Source organism: Wyeomyia smithii, chromosome 1 (genome assembly GCF_029784165.1).
Source record: "Wyeomyia smithii strain HCP4-BCI-WySm-NY-G18 chromosome 1, ASM2978416v1, whole genome shotgun sequence".
NCBI lineage: Eukaryota > Metazoa > Arthropoda > Insecta > Diptera > Culicidae > Wyeomyia > Wyeomyia smithii.
In genome coordinates this window covers 33,444,302-33,463,089 of record NC_073694.1, presented here as the reverse complement: position 1 = coordinate 33,463,089, position 18,788 = coordinate 33,444,302, and the positions used below count along the sequence as shown (strand labels likewise).

General features: G+C 38.5%; 1 protein-coding gene and 1 non-coding gene across 8 annotated transcripts in view; both read right to left on the bottom strand.

Annotated features, from left to right (window-relative positions):
- The window catches only part of LOC129718573 (uncharacterized), a 310,807-nt gene that overhangs the window by 204,031 nt on the left and 87,988 nt on the right, over positions 1-18,788 (bottom strand). The window lies entirely within an intron of this gene.
- On the bottom strand, positions 932-1,003 carry Trnaa-cgc (transfer RNA alanine (anticodon CGC)). Its single transcript has one exon. It is a non-coding gene; the product is annotated as a tRNA-Ala (tRNA).

Genomic DNA, 18,788 nt, shown 5'->3' with positions numbered 1-18,788 from the left:
TTTTCCCCTGGTATTTTCTAGGTTAAATTAAGCTATAAACATGTCGTATTGCGTACTTCTGCAAATCACATGTGTTGTTGATTTGCACAAGCATTCGAAAATAATAGAAGAGCTTTCTGATTAGATTGTTTCGCAGGATATCTATGAGTTTCTTTGACCGCTACTAAACTAATTTAAAATATCGCAAATTTTTCTATGTTTTCCGATAATTCTAAATTTGTAAAACTACTGCTCTGTGATTCAGCTTGTTAAAAAGAAACGTGACCATTTGAATAAGCAGTTTATTTAAATTCAGCTTTTCAAAGGCAAAGAAAATTCAGGGAAACCACTTTCAACATCTACTGCCACCTTTCAAGTTTTAGAAAAAAAGATGAAAGAAATGCGAATTCATGCGAAAGAACTGCTAATACACAGCCAAAACGGTTCGGTCAACGTATTTTGTTGACCCGTTACTGCTCTAGGGGGAAGCGAGAGAGAGTGGTAAAGAGTGTTGCGGTTTGCGGTGTTGAATCCATTATCACGATACAGACAGCAGAACATCGTTATCGTGTCGCTATAGCTAACATTTCTGTTTACTTCCACAGCTGACACGGCACCGCACGGCAAGGTTCTGTTCCGTCATTAGTGGAGTCGAGGTTAAAGGATGAGACCGAATCTGTTGCTGTGGATTGTGGGAGAAAGGAACATTCATGTAGTTCTGACTCACATGGGGTTGATTTGAGAATTCCTCGTCTGCTCTGATGTGGCGTTAGTTGAAAGGTTTATGATCTAAGCCCATTAACCTTACACGGCAGAAAACAGAAACGGCAACCGGAGTAAAAGTTTTCGTTTTGTTAGAGAATTAATGGGAACACCCGATGGTGACACGTTGTTCTGATCTGATAAAATGAATCGTTGAAACGTGGCACACGTCACCGCAAAAATATATCCATGGAGATGCCGGGGATTGAACCCGGGGCCTCTCACATGCGAAGCGAGCGCTCTACCACTGAGCTACATCCCCCATATGAGGTTCGGAATGGTTCCACGCAATTTTGCCTTTCGAACGGTTGAGCTGTCAGTTGGCCTTCGGCTTTGTAGCACATTGACGCGCGCTACGAGAGCTGATCGTGCGATTCGATGCGTCGTTGGACAGTCAGCCAAGTGGATCGCCGCTGATAAGAGTGTTAGTAAGTCCCAAATGTGCTTGTCAGATAATGCGTACCAGCAGCAGAACTAACACGCAACGTTGGTGCTTGAAATGATGCTAAGGTAAGCGTACCAACGATTGTCGGTTGCACGTACTATCGCAATCATGTGAACAAGTGCTCCGAAATTAGGACGTTTGCTCTTCGTTTGTTTACTTACTGGTCGCGAGTGGAGAAGCTGTTCGGTAATATCGCTTTGTCAAGCCGCCTTGCCACTCAATCATTCTGCCGTTATTTACTGCTCCTCTGGGAGAAATAGTAGCTTCCGTGGATATATTTGAGTGGTCAATTTCGAAAGTCATTATATGCATAGTATTAGCGACACGCAAATGAATCACCCATGGAAGCTAAACGAGTGAAACTTCCAGCAGGAACTGTTAATGCTAGTTGTTCGACTCGATAGGAAAAAAGCGAAAATCCATTGGGAATAATTTGTGGAACTTATTGACCCAAAAAGTTTGCTGTTACCCGGAAATGTGATGGAAAAAAAGTATTGACGTTATCGGGTATCAACGAAAATCCTCATCCGGATGGACACGCTTCAACGCTATATGAATGTGCCTTTTTCTTGATTACAATAATACCCATTTCGACACTGATTTCACGCTGCTTTAATTAATTGTACTGAAGTGAGCGAAGCAAAATCGAAACTTGATTGCTAGACTGTTGGGTTATTTTGATTGAAATTTTTCCAAAATTGGGTAAACAAATTTAACAATATAATTTAAAATAGTGTACACGCAAAAGTTCAAGCTTTAATCATCCAATGTGTCCTTTCAATTCGCACAGAATTTGCTCTGACTTCGCACAACCAATGCATGATACGCATAACGCAAAAGTTGTACAAGGAATACATTGACAGAGATCAAAATCAGAATATGTATCATATACACAAAAATCGTAATGTCTCGGTAAACTTCGGCTTCTGGCGAACGATCAGTTTCGAGGCGCTCAAAAAACCGTTCTTTACTTTCGCGAGCCGGTGCGTATCAACGGCTCGTGCATCCCTAAAAATCGTCAGCAACCGAAACAGCCAATAGCGAGCCTTGTTGCCGCGGGAGTTATTGACGCTGTCGCCAGTAACGCAGAACCGAATGCATGTGAATGAAACCAGAGTCATAATTAAATGCAAAATGTTTTGGACTAATCTCATGTTTTTGTTTATTGTTAATGATTGAATGATGTTTTCAAATGACCTGATTAATGAAAGTGAATCGATCAGACAATAATTTCTTCAATGGAGTCAGTACCCAACTTATCAGTATTGATTGCTGGTTGCACTGTTTTAACGATGCCAACCTTCTGAAAATCGGCTGATGCTTTATAAAAGTAGTGGTTTGGAGCTGCGCAATACATTCAAAATACGCTAGAGCATCAAATGCGTTATGCCCAACGCACATGCGTTGTACTGGTTCCAATTTTAATCAGTAAATGCGCTAATTTCGCTCTTAAATGATCTGGTTACGCACACTCCAACTTTTGCGTGTAGTTACTCTGTTTAATTACTTTGACTCATCAATAAGCAAATGAATATATTGTGACCCCTTCTAATTAAATTTACTTCTACTTTAACTCTAAGTATTCTCACTACGAAGACTAATAAAAAATTATCATTTTTTTGGGAGCTTGGTTTCAAGTTTCCTCTTAAACTAAAAATTTATACAAAAAACACACAAAAGAGCACAAAAAAAAAGATACCGTTTGTTATTTAGTTAGCTAATTAGCTAATAGCATCATAGCACCAGCACCACTGAATAAAATGTTTACCATCGGAAACGGTTTAATCTGGTCTTACCTTTCTCAGTGATTTATTGTTCCGTAGATTCAAGCAGTTTTTACATATTCTATCATTAACTTATCTCTCAAAATCGATTGATCTTTAAATTTTATTGCAAAAGAACATCGATTGTTGCCCTAAAATTCGAGTTTCTGAGAAAACACTGAACAAGTTCTAAAAATATGACCCTTTGTTCGATGGTAACCTTTCGATAAAATTTAGTTCACAGTTATCCACAGTCACATCGATATTAGTTAGATTTGGGAAAATAAAAAATAAGGAAAAATAATAACAAAATCACAATCCTTACCGGTGTGCAAATGAAATCTTTTTTCTGTTAAATAATTTTTTTAAAACTTTGATTAAAAACACTGAAAATTTAATGTTAACAACTTTGCAATTTATATTTATTGTATACAAAATGTAGAATAGATCAACGGCCAACATTCGCTCGATGGGACTGTAGAGCCTTTTTTTATACGAAAAAAAAACGAGTTCGCAATCAACACGTTATACCAAACAGTGTCTCATGCTTTTCCAATCTCTAGAAAAGCACCTCAAGTGAAATTATCTTCAGAATTGCTAGCACGTATCTTATTAGTAAAACTGAGTAATTCATGAGTTGTGAAATGCCCATGATGAAGTCTTAGCTTCATTGATGGATGACATCACCCTGTGAAGGAATAGTCTACTTGTCTAATCGTCCACAGCACGGTTCTGGTCCCAATTAACGAACACTTGAGCCTTGCATAGTAAATGTATCAACTTATTCGCTTCCTTCGATTTCATGGTGTCCTGTAACCTATTAGAACTTGACCTTGTTTCTCTAGGGACATTAGAAATTGGTACATAGGTACATGATTTCAACGCTGCCAAAGTTGCCTGTAATATCTCCTCAGACAAACTGCAGCGCATTCTATGACGGCCTACATTTCTAACGATTGTTCAACAGCCCGTTACTATTGATACGTTTAGCCCAAGACCAGTAACCCTGGCTTTCGGATTTTGCCCATTTTTAATCAATCTGTATGAAAGATTACACGACAAAAGCGAAAACCCATGCTGCCCTAAAAGGCTCAAAATAGTTCTCGTTAAAAGATTATAGCTTCTAAACCATTCCTGTAAATTTTGGTCAGAAGTGCATCAAAAAGCGACAGAGTTATTGCTCGTGTTATCAATCCTGGTGTAATAATTGGTACACGCAAAAGTTGGAGTGTGCGTAACCAAATCATTTATGAGCGATATTAGCGCATTTACTGATTAAAATTAGAACCAGTACAACGCATGCGCGTTGGGCATAACGCATCTGATGCTCTAGCGTATTTTGAATGTATTACGCAGCTCCAAACCACTACACTTATAAAGCATCAGCCGATGTTCAGAAGGTTGGCATCGTTAAAACAGTGCAACCAGCAATCAATACTGATAAGTTGGGTACTGACTCCATTGAAGAAATTATTGCCTGATCGATTCACTTTCATGAATCAGGTCATTTGAAAACATCATTCAATCATTAACAATAAACAAAAACATGAGATTCGTCCAAAACATTTTGCACTTAATTATGACTCTGGTTTCATTCACATGCATTCGGTTCTGCGTTACTGGCACCAGCGTCAATAACATCCGCGGCAACAAGGCCCGCTATTGGCTGTTTCGGTTGCTGACGATTTTTAGGGATGCACGAGCCATTGATACGCACCGGCTCGCAAAAGCAAAGAACGGTTTTTGAGCGCCTCGAAACTGATCGTTCGCCCGAAGCCGAAGTTTACCGAGATATTACGATTTTTGTGTATATGATACATATTCTGATTTTGATCTCTGTCAATGTATTACTTGTACAACTTTTGCGTTATGCGTATCACGCATTGGTTGTGCGAAGTCAGAGCAAATTCTGTGCGAATTGAAAGGACACATTGGATGATTAAAGCTTGAACTTTTGCGTGTACTCTTGATTGCCACATCCGACGATCTGTTTAAGTCACCTCGTGTCACCTCGTGATTTTGATCTCTAAAATCGAATTAGTTTTAAAAACTTTTAGTATATTTTGTTGTACAATAGAATTACCTTCTAAAAAGTTGCGAAGTCTGCATATAATTTACAAAAGATTAAGTTCCAAATCGGAATGTAGCACTAAGGTCTTGCTATACTCTATGGTAGCATATGTTATTTTTGATTTGATTCTTATCGTATGAACCCAGTTGATTATTACGGGGTCCAATCCCCTTTAGGGTGTCCCAAAAAAAATCGATGTTGAAAAGCTCAAGGTGCTCAGCAGTTTTGTAAAATATTTCGACATTCTAAAATAATGTTTTAAGCTTACCCAAACGTGATTCATGAAAAAATGACTTTTTCAAGCTACAAAACCACTCTTTTCCACTTTTTTCAAATCTGTTCGATTCCTACATTTTTTCATATATTTTATTTTTTATTTTTATGGGGTTGTTTTTTAATATTTTGCATGGTTCAATTCAGCATTGCATTCAGTTATTTGACTCCCAGAGCCCATTGAACATCACAGAAAAATTAATTTTCCCCATAATTTTTAGATAAAACCCATATATAAAAAAAAACACATATAAAAAAAAATTGATCAAGAACTGTAATTTTCCTTGCAAAGCGGGATTCAAAACAAAAATTCACATGAAAAAAGATCCTTGATATCTTATCGGGGGCTGAGATATTGGCGGCGCTTTTACATATGATGGAAAACTATACATTTTCACAAAAATGCCACTAAAGCTCAATATCTCCATTGCACTGTGTTTTTTCGCTGTTTTTGTGTGATTAATAGTGATTCAAATGATGATTATAGCCATAAGATATGTTCGGAGAAGTTTCAGGTTAAAAATGCATCTTTTATTGTAGTCTTGTGGTCTTCGACAAAATTTCAGGTTATATTTAAACAAGAAACTTCTCTGAAAACATTATGTTTCTTTCTCTTACATATTACGAGCAATTTCAAGTTTTCTCTTAGGAGGCATTAAAAACCATAGTTTTCGTTCTATTTTTTTTCGCAAATATTGTACAAAAATGCTACAAATAACATTATCTTTGAATTTAGAGCTAAGCAAATTGACTTTTTCAACATCAATTTTTTTTCGGACACCCCACTCACCCGTGGAACTTTGTTTGTTTTTTTTTTTGAACCGTGAACTTTTTGTCTAAATTGTTGTGCAGTTCATAGCGAATTGAACAATGCGCTTACGGAATGCTTCTTGTTTCTACGTCTTTTTGAACAGAACTGGGCATGCACAAACAAAACAAAAAATACTGGCATAAAGAGGAGAGAGAGAGCTGGCATATACATACTCTCATTCTTCTCGGGGCGTGTTTGTAGTGGAGTAAGATATCCTCCCGTAATAACTTCTAGATGTTTCGCTTCAGGAAAATATTTTACGACGGATCCATTCAGCGCTGTTTTGTTCCTGACGAAAAAACGCTCCTAATTTGACAAAGTAAAAATCCAGTGAAACTCTTGTAAGTTGCTCATCCGCGCACCCAAGAAAAGTAAATTAAATTGCTCGGCGATCAACTGAGCATTGCGTTACCGTTCTCATCGTTCTGGGGTGCGTCGAAAACAGTATAAAATCGAACTTTCTGCAGAATACGCACCCATGGTGAGTTGTGAATCTTCCTATAATATTAAATTCGAAAACGGTTAGGATGTGGCTTCAATGTGAACCTAAATATTTTGATATTTGGCCAACTTCTCTTCTAGTAAAGGAGAAGCTAACGAAAACTGCTCCCTCTTAAACTGAGAGAGCAAATAAATGTTTATCCCTAACACGTGATGATGAAGAGTGAAAAGGAACTCTGCGACTGAAATACTCTACGCCTAAATGTGGATAATTACTCACTCTGTGTGAGAGAAAGTCTAGTTCTCCAAGGGGTTTGGCAGGTAGAAAAGGAAATTTGGGCAAAAATCAAGAGAACGGAAGAAGCCTGCAATTTAATATAGATTACGTTCTGCCTGGGACTGTATTGTCAGATGTTTCACGAGCTATTATAACTAAATCATCAGCAAAGTTGAAGACATCGAGTGAACACAGTTAAGGAGAGCAGCACTCTACCTTGAAGACATGAGGCCATCATTGTGGATTTCATTGTTATTGATAAAAATTCGGAAGAATTTTTTTCTAATTCGGCAATTCCATGATACAAAGCAAGATCTTGGAATCACAATTCTCTTTTCCATTGAATTTTTTATTACGCGGTGAGACGTGCTGTAAAAAGCATCATCAATGTCAAGAAATCCTCTCAACTCAATCTCCTAATTGTCAAGAGTATTTTTTTTATGCTTTTCTATTTTTTGTGGAGAACCGTCAGAGCAAATTCTCAACTATCATATAAAGGAATCGCACAAAAATACGCTGCTGCTCGCAGTGCCGTTCAAAGAATTCGTTTACGAGCAGGATATCGTTCTTATCGAGCCAGCATAGCTGCATTGTAGAACGTTGAAGCAAAGTTTCGTCACCAAAACTCGGAAATTGTACCAGCAGGATTTGACGAAGTACCAAGGATGCCTGCTTATCGACAATGAAACCTACGTCAAAGTGGATTTCGCACAGCTTCCTGTCCAAAATTGCCACATGGCGACGACAAGAGGAGATGGTCCTGCGAAATTTAAGTTTGCTTTTATGGACGAATTTGTCAAAAAGCTAATGAATTGGCAAGAGATATGCAGCTGCGGAGCAAAGACCAAAGAGTTCGTGACGAATAAGACGATGGACTCAAAGTTGAACAAGGAAGAATGCATCAAAAATCGCGTACTACCTTTCATTAAAGTCCATGAAAGTCCCGTCAAGTCAAGGCCAGATTTGGCGAATTGTAACTATAGCCGGAAATTTATCCAGTGGTACCGCGTTAATAAAGTAGATTTCATCTATAAAAAATTAAATTCACCCAATTGTCCGCAGTTCCGGCCCATCGAATGATTTTGGGTAATAATGAAGCTTAAGAAAAGAGGAGAAAGAGGCTCAGGACGTGACTGAGATGACTAAATTGTTGAACAAATGTGCCAAGGAAGTTGACTCCGGAGGTGTGCACGTTTGATGGGAGGAATAAGAAAGTACGAATTTTCATTAGAAACGAAGAGAAATGATTCGTATTGATGTATTTTTCCCTAAAGTACAGTGAGTTACCTCTGTTTTCAAGCATTAACCTTATTTGTGAGTCAATCCGTCACCGAATTTTTTCCCGTTTGGGGTATTTCCGTCACTGTGATAAATTTTTTTATCTTTTGTGACGTTTCCGGGATACAGAATATTTTATTATTCCGGATTCTAAGTGGATATAGCTTTGAAGCAAACAAATTAATACACCCAACACAAACGGGGAAGATTTTGTTACTTTTGAGCCACATTTTATTGCTTTTTGTGTCTTATGACCGCGCATTAGACACAAAAAAGTAATAACCAAAAAGTAACAAAATAATTGACGGCTACACGCTTGTATGTGTTTCTGCAGGAGAACATACAAGTATTGATGCAACGATCAGGTTCATTTCTGTCCGCTTTATTCACACATAAGCAGAATCTCACCCGTCAACCTCGAATGTCAAATTAGGCACACCACTGCAGCACTGTTCCGTTCCTCAGTGTTTACTTGAAATGAAAATATGTAATACCGTGTGACCAGTGTTGCCGGAGTTTCGAATGTTGTCAGTCAAATGAGTTTCGTGAAGCAATGAGTTCGTGTTTTTAACATTATTGTATCCCCTTGCAAGAAAGCAAATGTTTGTGTTTTTCTCTAACGCAGTGCACAGATCGTGTTGTGATTTCAAGACGCATACGAAGTTTCTAGAATCATCGACGTTGGCATTATTGACGACGGGAACAAACTAATATACGCACACCGGATGAATTGGAAATAGAAGAAACTAGTAATATGTGCAACATATGAGACAGTATGTGTTGTTTCTTGACTGGAGATGGATAGGAAGCATGTTTCGACAAGTGAAAATTTTGCATGTGGTTGAAACGTCCATTGTTAGATAGTCGTACTTCCGTAACATGTGCCAGATATATTGCAGTAAATGTTGTTACTGGACGGGAGAAAAACTTTTTTAAGTACATTTGTGTTACTTAAAGGTCCATTTTACGATATTTCTTTCAAACTAATAAGGAAAAGCTTGCGTGACTAAATGAGACAATTTCGATTCAACGTCGCGGCCTTTTAAAAAATATTATATTTAAATGCAATGGTTATCCCAATAGCTTCTCCTTCGTTTCTCAAAGATGTATCGTAGTAAGAAATTTCCCTCTTTCTCCTCGAAGTGAGCCGGGATTTTTTTGCCTAGTCATTTCAGGTACTACGAAAAACAGTTGAGAACAAAACATCACATTTTGAACAGGTAGTCTTCAAAGTGATTGATGTAAACATACCTTACCTAGTCAAAGATCAATCCACAAGCAACCGAAAACACGAACAGCTTGTTATTATCCTCAATACGTGGAAAAAGCAGAATGAACATTCACCACTCCCTTCTAGCCCCGCATATGCGCTGTGTGTAGCAATTTCTTTCACCACACTTCTTCCTTCTGCTTTGTGATGTGTTTCTGCCGCTCGCAGAAATATTAATACACTTTCTGCTCACAACACAGCTGAGCGAAACAAGAATAGTGAATCACTCTACTGAGTTCTACTACGCTGTGACTGCATTCGAAGAGCAAACATGCGTTACGGACGGCTGGATTTTTTCAGTTTCGAGATGCAAAATGAACCAGCGTTGTAAATCGAGCGAGAAGCAAAACCTTTCTTCTCCTTTCTGCTTGAGAACGAGACATATGCTACGCTTCTCAAGTCTTTTATACACACGCTTCCGAGATACTCTTTCTTCTTCATGCATTCCCCTGAGTAGCAGCAAGCACGCATCGACACGAAAAACTCTTTTGTATTGCTACTCAGCGACAGTAAAAGAGTACGCGAGTTCCTGCAAGCGAGTAGGAGTACTCGACTTAAATTGCTCGACTAGGAGGAGTGCTTAAAAACTGTGCTCGAAAACGGAAATGTTTTCTTCGTCTACCCGGTTTTGCTTCGTGCACCGCCAGCTGAACGTGAGGAAAAGAATCTGTAATGTATCGCATACTGGAACGTGTGGGGTATCGGACTGATTTGGTAAATTGTTAATAGCAGAGTAATGCAAAACCTGCCGAAGTAGTCCGTTACCCTATTTGAAATATTTTTTTTATGTCCCTCCGCAACTATCGTAATGCATCTTGAAACAATTGTGCGCGGCTGGTTGTGCTCGCGAGAAGGGGACTACACGCAAGTAAAACAGTAAGCGCGCGTGTGTGCATATGATCTCGGGAGCGAATGCAAGCAAAGAAGACAACGAGAAATAACGAGAAATAGCTTCAATGGAGAAAACTCCAGTGTGTGTATCGGCAGTTACGAGAACCTCACTTGAGGTGCTGCATGCTGTTCATGAGTGAGACTAACAACACTGAAATAAGCAACGTAATCTTCTTTCCTACCTCGATGCTCTCCTCATTTGATATATGCTCAAGAGACACACAGTAAAAGCAGTGGTTGAGCGTAATGTCCTTTCGTGTGAGAAAGCTCATAGCTATTTAGTTTATTAGCTCTCTGGAGAGATATATCAGATTCCACGCGGTGGTCATTTTTTGAGAGCTCCTCAGATACACACAATTCGCTGTTCTTTTCAAGCATGTTCGTCGCTTTGCTCACCAGTGTGAGAGTAGTTGTTTTCGCAATGTGAGATATTTTCCTATTTCTCTGAGTAGAAATAACAAGTCTGACGACCGGCCTGTCGGACAATAGACATTGTCGGGTTTCGGGTTTTCAAACCATGGACTTGATTTTTTTTAAATTGTCGATTACGGGTCGAGTTTGAGTTTGGCGAAAATGAATATTCATGTTCGGTTCAGGTCGGGTTTGGGTTATAAAACCCGAGACCCTACTACATCAAATAAGCTTAATTAAAAGATAATGATGTCTAAGATAAGGAAATCACTAATACTCTAAAACCATTCGAAGTTCAAAGCTCTAGGGCAGGCTCAAATTGGTATAAAAATCAATCCTAAAAAACAAATCTCGGGTTCGGGTTTCAACCGAGAAAAAAAATCGGGTTCGGGTCGGGTGCGTGTTTCGAAAACATTAAACCCGACCATCTGCACCGGACAGCTTAAGCAGCACTGATTTTTAGTTGATCGCTTCTGAATGTCGGCAATTTTGCGATGATGTAAAAAAAAAATATTTTGATCTTGATCATTTTTCAATCATTTTTAAGGAATGTTCGGATGAACATTTTGAAATTTATGACATTTGAGCATTTTTTATAACTTCGAAGGACTTCTTGTTGTTTGTTTCGACACGATTCACGATTTATCACTCACATGTTTTCTGATATCTTCCATGGTTTGTTCTCGATTGTTCACAATTTCGAAAACTTGTTTTGCATATTTTCGGTGACATTGTAAAATAACACTGGTCAACACAGGTGTGGCCCTTAATCTAAAACTGAAAAAAGAGAGATTATAGGTTATTAGCCATTCCTGTGAATTTTGAAGACCTCAGCCACCAAGATTTTTTCAGAGACTTAAATGAGTTTTCTCTTACACATAACGTTAAAGCGACGAACCCGACGATTAACTACCACGTTAACCCTCACGTAAGTTGCCGCGTTTTGGTATTGACTAGGGGTATCAAAATTCACAGGAATGGTTATAAAGCTACAATCTTTCAAGGGCAGCTGTTTAGAGCTTTAGGGCAGCACTTTTTTTGCTTATGTTGATTAGTATAATCTTTTAACGACGGTAAATTGTTTTTTGCATCCTTTCACATTTTTGCATCCTTTCACAACTGGTTGGCGATATTTTATTCAATTTTGAGGGACGATGTTTCAATTTGCTAAGAATTTCCCAACTGTGTTTTTTATTCATATTAATATTTTTAAACAAACTTTGTGGTTTTTTACATAATCGTGAAAGATTAGAACCTTTTTTACGAACTTCTGACATTGTGTGTTGTAGATTTGGACGACGTTTAATAAGAGGTTTGATGGGTTTGTGTTTTTGGTTTATCAACGTATTTCCAATCAAGTTTTAAATACTCCGAGTGGCGAATAATGGAATGCTATGCCTAGACTAGGAACCTTCGAAGGAGCAAACAGTAAAAACTACATAACAGAAATTTTCAACTCTAAACAATAATTTCTATTTTCTCCTGTTCTCTTTTGTTTAAAATAAGCTTTCTGACCGCTCAACATGGGGAAATTGAGATAATTTTGGAATCAGTAAGTCGGATATACCCAAAATATCTCGTTAAGCTAGACCAACTTTATTGAATTAATGTAGCCGAGGACTCCTTTTGTGTTCTTCTCTTTCCCCTATTTGCCTGAAACTTATTGATATTTCCAGTGTGAGGTCAAATACGAAGATTTTGTCAATATTCATAGCAATCATTATAGATTCAATTGCTTCATTTTTGTTGGTAGAAATCAAATTCTTTCTTGAAACTTTCAAGATTATATTATAATTTTTCTTATTTTCGGGGTATATTTTCTCCAAGTCTGGAGATTAATTACATTAAACTCGTTTTTAGGTAACCTTTTAATAAAGATTAAAGTGTTTGAGATACAGCTTTTCAAAGGTCGATTGTTTCTTACTCTTTCACTTCATTCAAAAAACAAAAATGTAACAGAAGTTGTTATGAGTAAAACCTATCAGGATGTCTTTTCAATTTGATCCCGTTAGGTGTTAAAATAACAGAAAGTATAACAAATATGATTCTGCTAGTATCAAATCCATATCAAACTTTGTTACCACCTTTCAAACAAAATAAGATAGCATTCAGAACAGTATAAAACAATCATTGTTAGAAAAACAGCTTTTGATGGAGACGAAAAACTTGTTAGACTTGTTTCAGAAAAATTATTTATTTCAGGCTTTGTTATTATAACTCTTTCAGATTCAATTTTGTTATCAAAAGTATATGGGAAAATACAGAATCGTATCGATATATGTTATTTGTATCTCCTGTTGATAGAATTTTATATTTTTTTCATTTGCCAGAGCGCCACACTTTCAACCGGGAAAACAAAAAAAAACCGTGGGAACTAATTCGTAGCGCTGTTCTTTCAATTTATCGGTCGTATTGATCGAACAGAATGAGCGGGAGCGTTGTCTTGGAGAAAAAGCACTGTTTTCTTTGCCAAATCAAGCCGTTTTGCCGTTATTCTATGTTCAAGGTAGTCGATGAATCTCAAAAATAAAGGCCAATACTTTATCGGCTGACTGTTGCGTTTTCAGGCACTTTCAGGTAATTTCTCTGCCAACTGCCGATTGGACTCAAGAGTTAGTAGTGCTTAATCAACCTTTTCAACCAAACACTCTTGATTTAGTTTTTTGTACGCCCAATTGTGAAGCCGTTGTTCATAACTGTTCCGTTCCGCTTCTACCCGTTGACTCACATCATCCCCCGCTCGAGATAATTCTTCCAATACAAGCAGTATGTGAAGAATCAGTTGAAAGTCGAAATGAGCGGCCTTTGAACTTTCGTAAAATAGATTTTGCGGCTCTTTCACAATATTTGACCACCATTGACTGGAATGCGATTTTACCGAATGATGATGATGAAAGGGCAGAATCGTTTTGCTCTATATTGAACAATTGGCTGACTGCGAATGTTCCGCGAATCCGTCCCCCGAGATCACCCGCTTGGGGGACTTACCGTTGAGGTGAATTGAAACGTGCGCGCAATACTTGTCAACGGAATTTACGGCGTTTCAGAAATCCTGGCAATCATAAGAAGTTTCAATTGGCTAGTAAAGCATATCGACTTATGAATTCCTGTCTCTACAAATCATACGTACTAAGAGTACAGATAAGCCTAACGAGAAATCCACGTGATTTTTGGCGTTTTATTGATTCCAAGCGAAAATGTCCTGTGATACCTAAGAATGTCTATTTCAATGAGACTACATCAGCTGATGTTACGCATTCTTGCCAGTTGTTTGCTGAGCATTTTGCATCAGTATTCTCAAAGAATCCTGCTTCAAGTACGGAGATAAGTGACGCCATCCGCGATGTTCCCGCAGATTTAATCGATCTCAACGCATTTGCTGTGGATGTAGAAACGGTTTTGACTGAGCGAAAAAATTGAAACGATCGTTCGCTCCTGGTCCTGATGGTCTGCCAGCTGTTGTGATATGCCGGTGTATTGCCTCTTTAGCGCTACCATTGAGTATTATTTTCAACCGTTCGTTCCAGCAGATGAAATGCCCTCGCATCTGGAAGCAGTCTTTTATGACTTCTGTTTTTAAACGTGGTGATCGTTACAATGTGATTAATTATCGAGGGATCACGAGCCTATCCGCAGCCTCAAAACTGTTGGAAATTATAGTGCGTGAAACTATGCTCGATGTCACGAAAAGCTATATCTCAATTGACCAACACGGCTTCATGCCTGGTAGATCGGTTACAACGAATTTAATGAAGTTTACGTCAGAATGTATAATTAATATGGAGAAAAAAACGCAAGTCGATGCTATATATACAGATTTAAAGGCAGCTTTTGACAAAATTGACCATCAAATGCTGCTTAGCAAGTTGTCTCGGCTTGGGATTTCTACTCAATTGGAGTCCTGGCTAGAATCATACTTAACGAATCGTGAACTTCGGGTACGGATTAATGGTTGCGTATCGAGGGCATTTACAAACAATTCCGGTGTCCCACAAGGTAGTAATCTTGGTCCGCTACTATTCATTCTATTCTTCAATGATGCTGCTTTGATTTTGAATAGAGGTTGTTTTAAATTGGTGTATGCTGACGATTTGAAATTATATGCTGTTATAGAAACGCAGGAGGACTGTCGCCGTTTACAAACCTGTCTAAGTTTGTTTGTTGATTGGTGCCACAGAAACAAATTGATTGTTAGCGTGGAAAAATGTCAAGTCATCTCGTTCCATCGTAAATCACAACCAATTATCCATGATTATAATATTGACGGCATTACGCTCACCAGAGTAACCGAAGTGACTGATTTGGGTATCCTGTTGGATTCGAAAATGACATTTGATTTGCACCGCTCAAGGTTGATTTCTAAAGCAACAAGACAGTTGGGCTTTGTATCCAAGGTGGCTAAGGACTTTTCTCAGCCGCACTGTTGGTAGGCATTGTACTTTGCAATTGTACGACCGATTTTAGAAAATGCTAGTATTGTATGGAGCCCCTACCAGATCACGTGGAATCTTAGGATAGAACGGGTTCAAAAACGGTTTATTCGATTGGCACTGCGGAACTTACCATGGAGAAACCCTGACAACTTGCCACCATACCCTGATAGATGCCGACTACTGGGCTTACACACTCTGGAACGCTGAAGAAAAATATAACAATGTATGTTAATCGCTAAGCTACTAAATGGAGAATCAGATGCTCTGGCACTGCTCCAAATGTTAAATTTTCGTGTCCCGAACAGAAATCTTCGAAACACAATATTACTGCAACCTGTTTTTCACCGCACTTTGTTCGGAAAAAATAAACCATTCACAGCGTGTGTTCGTGGCTTTACCGCTGTTGAAGACCTTTTCCAGTTTGACGAACCAACCCGATATTTTATAAGTAGACTCAAAACTGTAATTAGTTAGTAAATTTATTCATTAAGACTATTAATTGTCAGATGGATTATTCAAATACAAATACAAATAATATTTTTAATATACAAAAAAACTCCAGACCATTTTTCCAAAACTCGATTCTCTGGGATATCTAGATATATCACTTAATATGATACACAAACATCAACCCTTAGGGACTTTGTGTGAATAAAAAAAAACCCCTAGGGACTAAAATCGATTTTGCGAATTTTGGCCATTTTTTCACCTTCGTTATTTATATAATAAACGGAAAACAAAGATAGAAAGAAAAACAAACCAGTAGTGACACTGAAGGTTCTAATTGGGTTTTCTCTACCTTAACATTTTGTTTTTTTCGACAGTCACATCGCTATAATGAACTAATCTTACAATTGCAGACACTCAGCACACATTTGATTAGTATTTGCTTTGATCAATATATTTGTATTTGTATTTGTATTTGTATTTATTTAATTATATCATCTGACCTTTTTGGTCTTAATGAAATTTAGGGGAGGGTGGGGAAAAGCCCATTTGGGAAATTCCTTGCGAAACACCCAAATACGGGTAAAAACCCCACCATCTTTTGATCGAGTATTACATGCTTTAAATTAGGTCTAACAACAATACAACATACTATTATTACAGATGACACATGAAACTACTTAACTTAGCTCTGACAGAAAATCGAACCTCATCCTAACAAATTATAATATTCGCTTAAGTCTATTTTTGAAAGTAACACTTGATACATTGAAGTCAAATGAGTCAAATACATTATTAAAGACGTCACATATCGCCCTGATGGGTTCGTTTTGACCATATTCTGTACGATGAAACGAGAGGCGCAGAAAGTTTCGCATTCTTAAATTTCTATAGGGCACATTTATGTTGATTTCAGAAAGGATGTTTGGAGCGTCAATTTCGCCAGTTAACAGTTTTCCTACAAATACGGCCCTGGATACGTCTCTTCTTTTTGCTAGTGTGTCAATGCCAAGTAAGCGACATCGACTGGCATAGGGCGGTAATTAGACAGGATCACGCCAAGGAAGAGATCTCAGAGCAAAACGAAGGAACTTGGCTTGAACTGATTCAATCCGGTTGGTCCAGATATCAGTGTAAGGACTCCATATTATGGCTGATGTTTCCAAAATAGATCGAACTAGTGAGACATATAGCGATAGCAAGCAAAACGGGTCAGTAAACTCTTTGGCGATTCTCATCATAAATCCGAGGTTTTTGTTCGCTCGTGCAATGATATGAGAATAGTGATGCTTGAAGGAAAGCTGTGAGTCAAGCAGTACGCCCAAATCTTTAATCACAGACACTCTCTCAAAAGTTTCTCCAGATATACTATAATTCCAAGGTAATGGCTCCAATTTTCGTGTGAATGAAATTACAGAGCATTTGGAAACACTTATTATCAGCAAATTACGGGTACACCAATTAGAGAATTCATCAAGGTACCGTTGCAATTCTTTGCAGTCCTCTGTGGAGCGAATGATGCGAAATAGTTTTAAATCATCAGCATAGATGAGTTTACTGCCAGGTGGGATGACGAAACAAACATCATTGAAAAAAAGGTTAAAAAGCAGTGGTCCGAGATTGCTTCCTTGAGGAACACCTGACAGGTTAACGAAGCTATCTGACTCTGTGTTGCCTAGTTTAATAAACAGTGTTCGGTCTACATGGTAAGATTTTGACCACTTACTGAAGTGATGTGATGCACCAAGACTTTCAATTTTAGCCAACAGAATATTGTGATCAACACGGTCGATGGTATCCACTTGCAGCCCCTTCTCTATGTTTTTTATACAATGCGATGAAAACTCAAGTAAATTAGTCGTAGTCGATCTACCTGGGTAAAAACCATGTTGGGCCGTCGACATATATGGCTTAAATTCACGAGATAAAACGTTGCCGACAAGAATTTCGAATAGTTCCGATCCAGCCGATAGCGAAGTTATTCCCCTGTAGTTCACTATATCGTGTTTGTTGCCTTTTTTATAAACTGGAAACATAGCTGACTTCTTCCAGCAATCAGGAAAAACCCCTAGTGATAGCGATTTATTAAAAATTATTCTTAGCGGAACACAAAGCGCGATGGCACATCTTTTTAAAATAATAGCTGGAATACCGTCAGGCCCAGCCGAAGAAGAAGGTTTTAGTTTCTCTGTGGCTTTGAGAACATCCTCATCTGAGAAGCAAATATTACTAAGGTTTACAACGTTGTGAGGAACGTCGCGAAAGGCACTCTGTATTTGAGCTGTATTTGCAGAAGAGGAATTAAATATGCTCGAGAAATGTTTCCGAAATAAAGAACCAATACCATCAAGTGTGTCAGCACTGTCATTTCCAAGAAACATGTTGGAAGGAAGTCCACTTTCTTTCCGCTTACTGTTTACAAATGACCAAAAGCGTTTTGGATTTCGTTTGAGCTGTGATTGGGTACGTAGCACGTGTTGAGCGTAGAGAAAGCGATTGTAAGTTTTGTAATGACTACTCGCAGTGGTGAACGACAACTTAGTCATTGCGTTTCGTCGTCTGACGTACTTACGAAGTGCAGCTGCCCTTTGTCGTTTTAACTCTCGAAGCCGTCGATTGGACCATACAGGTTTCGGCCGTGGGTGAAACGACGGAACGAAGTTGGTGAATTGCTGTTTCATTGTGTGCGTGAATATCTCTACAACACTGTCTACGTCAGTTGCACGGTTCAACAAATTTTTCCAGTTGATTGCGAGTAAAGCCCTTTGAAGTCCTTCAAAATCGCTTTTACTAAAGTTGAGTTGCCTTATTTCAGACAATTCTTCAAAGCGAATCAGCTGAGGACAGGCTAATGAGACAGACAGCGGTGGATGATGAGGGTCGATACCAACTAACGAGTCACATGCTTCGGCAATGGCACAGTTGAGTACGGATTCGTCATTGACGAATACGAGGTCAAGAGTCCTATTACGCCCGTTTTTTACTGCGCTTAATTGAGTCATGTTGAGCAAAGACATGCCGTCCAACAGCGCAATATTTGCACTATTAAGACTCGAATCAGAAGGATCAGCAAAAACGCGACCAGGGCGGCTGGCTTTCCAAGCAAGGCCAGGCTGGTTGTAGTCCCCGAAAAGCAAGTGAGTAGTGTGCGATTCCAGTGAATTCAAAATTTCAAGCGCCGAGTCGATATGGTTCTGAATGACAGAGGTGTTATCGGCGATATCAGGCGGGATATA